This window comes from Rattus norvegicus, chromosome 5 (genome assembly GCF_036323735.1).
Source record: "Rattus norvegicus strain BN/NHsdMcwi chromosome 5, GRCr8, whole genome shotgun sequence".
NCBI classification, from domain to species: Eukaryota; Metazoa; Chordata; class Mammalia; order Rodentia; family Muridae; genus Rattus; species Rattus norvegicus.
The window spans coordinates 63,007,780-63,011,370 of record NC_086023.1 but is presented as its reverse complement, the minus strand read 5'-3'; positions in this window follow the sequence as shown (position 1 = coordinate 63,011,370).

Here is a 3,591-nt window from a genome sequence, read left to right as displayed (position 1 = left end):
CACACACACACACACACACACACACACACACAGGGTCTGTTGGTTTGTAGCTCAGGTTGGCCTTGAACATGCAGTGTGACAGAAAATGACCTTAAACTAGTTCTACCCCCCAAATGGTGGGATTAGAGATGTACACCTGGCTTAGTACTAAGAGTTCCACCAGAGATCCACTAAGAGTTCGGTTGACAGCCTTCAGATGAAGATGTAGAACTCTCAGTTCCTCCTGCACCGTGCCTGCCTGAATGCTGCCATGCTCCTGCCCTGATGATGATGGACTGCACCCCTGACCTGTCAGAATTAAACTCTGCCTGCTGAGGATGGAACCATTGGTACTGTCACATGGCATCACACTTCCTCCTGGGTTATGGCCTGGAGATTCGGACCCCCCCCCCCCCCCCGTGCTTGATCATGACAAGAAGGAAGGAAGTCAGTGTTTCAAGGCTCATCAAGCCCCAGATCCCCCATGAGGAGTCATAAAGGAGGCCTTCCTCTACAGAGCCACAGCCTAATCTCCCGTAGAAGGCCTCTCTGTGTTCCCAGGCACAGCTGCTACCAAGCCTGCATCCACTGCCAAGCTAAGGACAATCACCCTGCAAGAGAAGCTGGAGCTTCCCTTTACCCTCTGCCCCTGGCTAGACGCTGTTCCCGGCTTGCAGGTCCCCAACTCTATTCTCTGCATCCAGTGGCTCCTGGATGTTCAAGAGTCTGAGAACCTCGTGGCCCAGCCTTATCACAGGTCCAGGGACCCCCTGAACCAGCTCTGGCTTTCCCACATCTCAGAGTTTTCCTACCCCCGAGTGGTGTCTTGGTGCTTCTCTGAAGCCCAGCACCCACCTTGGTTGCCAAGTGGGAGAAGCACAATTAAACTCCCCCCGTTCTGCCTTCCCAAGTGGCAGTGCCCAGTGGTGGAGTGGGGCGCTCCTACAACCCTACAATAGCCCACCCCCTACAGTGATAAACTTCCCCCAACAAGACTATACCTCCTCACAGTGTCACTCCCTATGGGCCTATAAGAGCCACTTACATTCAAACTACCACAGTATGTCTATGACATATTGCCTTGAGTTTTAATTGATGTAAAAAGACCCAGCCCACTGCGAGTGTCAAAATTAACGAGGCTGGGAGTCCTGAACAGCATGAGAGAGGAGGGAGCTGGCTGAAGCAAACAATGGTGCATACATCTCCTTACTCTTGCATGTGGGATGTGATGACCTGCTGAGTTCCCGCCTTGACTTCCCTGTAGTAATGGACTGTAACCTGAAATTGTAAGCCAAATAAATGCTTCCCTTCCTCGTGAAAAAAAAAAAAAAAAGAGTTCCACCAAGAAAAAACAAATAGAAGTGTTTGGCAAAACGTCTTTATTTTTTATTATCTTAGTAGACATAGTTGGACACCAGTGTGGGAAAGTGCCATGGCCTGGGTGTGCAGGCCAGAGGACTGGGTTTCTCGGTGAACTTGGGGCTTGCTGTTTCAGTCAGACCGGCTGAGCATGGAGCACTAAGACCCACCTGCCTCTGCCTGGCCCAGCGTTGGGCTTCCGGATGGGCACCATCACAGCCAGATGTTCTGTGGGTGCTGGGCGTGAGAACTCAGGTCCTCACGCCTGTGTGGCAAGTACTTTACCGAGTGACCCTTGTATACAAACTTGAGCTGCTCTCCACTTGGGTTTCAGGGGCTAGAGAGACGGCCCAGCTGCTGGCAGGGCCTTCGGCTCTTATAGGACCAGAGCTTGGTTCCCGGCACCAAGGTCAGGTGGCCCACACCACCTCCAGTTTCAGGGGATACAACCCTTTCTGGCCTCTGTGGGTACCTGAACGCACGTGGCACTCACATCACACACACACACACACACACACACACACACACACACACACACACACACACACCAAAATGTTTTAAAAATATTTTAAATGTTTCTGATGGAGAAGAAGTAGGTGAGTCTCTGAGTTCTTGGTCAGCCAGGGCTACTCGATGAGACTGAAAAAAAAAAAAGACACTAAACATAATGGAACCTAAATTTGAGATCTACTTTCATCCACTAAATATACCAGTAAACAGGGCTGTGGCTCACTGGTAAAGCACTTGCCTAGAGGGAAGAAGGCCCTGAGTTCGTCTCCAACACAGCAAAAGAAAAACATGGAGATAAAGCATTTCAGACCCTGCTTGTGTTCCAGACACACATCCCCTGAATTCTGTCTAATCCATCCTACCCTGCCCCCTCCCCATTTTTTTTTTTCTTTTGGTGGTTTGAGAGTGCCTCATCTCTATGGTCCATGTCGGTCTTGACTTCAAGACCATTTTCCTGCCCCAGCTTCGGAGTGCTAGGATCACCAGTGTTAACCACCACGATCTATTGATCCCTTTTCAAAAATATTTATTATAAGGGTTGGGGATTTAGCTCAGTGGTAGAGCGCTTGCCTAGCAAGTGCAAGGCCCCGGGTTCGGTCCCCAGCTCCGAAAAAAAAGAAAAAAAGAAAAAAAAAGAAAAAAGAAAAAATATTTATTATAAAGCTCTAATTGTAAAAAAAGAATTGTGTCGGGGTTTGGAGATAGCTAGCTTTGCAAGGCCCTGGATGTGATCCCAGAGCCACAAACATTTGTTTGTCCTAGACTTAGTAGGCCTCCAGACTTTAGCACAGCTGACTCCATGGTGGAAGTCCCATTCAGGTTGTAAAACCTGCACCACCCGCCAGAATTACAACAAAGACCTAATCCGTCAGAGGTCACAGTTCTGGGAAAGTCTCTAATGCACTGGCCTTGCTTTTTGGCATCTGTAGTTCTGCCTCTGGCTGTTCTTATCAACCAACGTTGACAACATGATCTTTGTGCTTGAAAGCTCACCCTGAGGAAGGCTCAGGGCTACACTGCCATCCTGAACACCCAGTGTAGCTGCGGCTGACTAATACAGACTTTCTACTGGCTTAAACCCAGGTCCAAGCCGTCTTCTCCGTAGACACCCCACAACATTTCCACGTACAGTGCACACTTCATCAGAGGTAGAAAATATACCAGGAAAGCAGTAACAGGTAGCTCTGAAGTGTAATTTATATTCCTTAAAGGGAGGTAACCTGTCTTGTCTATTTCTGTGTTCTGACCATCTCGAAACTCGGCCCCTTCATGACGAACATCATCTCACACGGTCTCTAAGGCCAGAGCTCTGGGTGAGCATGACAGCCAGGTGGCTGTCAGGAGCTCTCCTGAGGCCAAAGTCGAGGCTGTCAACACAGCCCTTGAAAATTTCACCTAGGCAGGATAAGGCTCAGACAACACAGAACTTGGCTTTCCTCAGAGTGAGGGAGGAGAGTGGGAACGAACAAGGCTGTGATAAACAGTTTTATTGAGATAGAATTTACATGTTTCATATATTCAAATATATTCAATGATGTGCAATTACAGTTCTTAGGACATTTCCATCACCTCTGGAGGAAGACCATACCCTCTGATAGTAGCTTCTTCAAACCCCTCCAGCCCTGGGAAACCAGTCTACAGGATCTCAGTCTGCAGGCTAGACCCACTGGAACACCCTATACATCCAGGAGTGACCTCTGTCTCCTGATGGTCTTGCCTCCTCCACCTCCCGAGGGCTGGGAT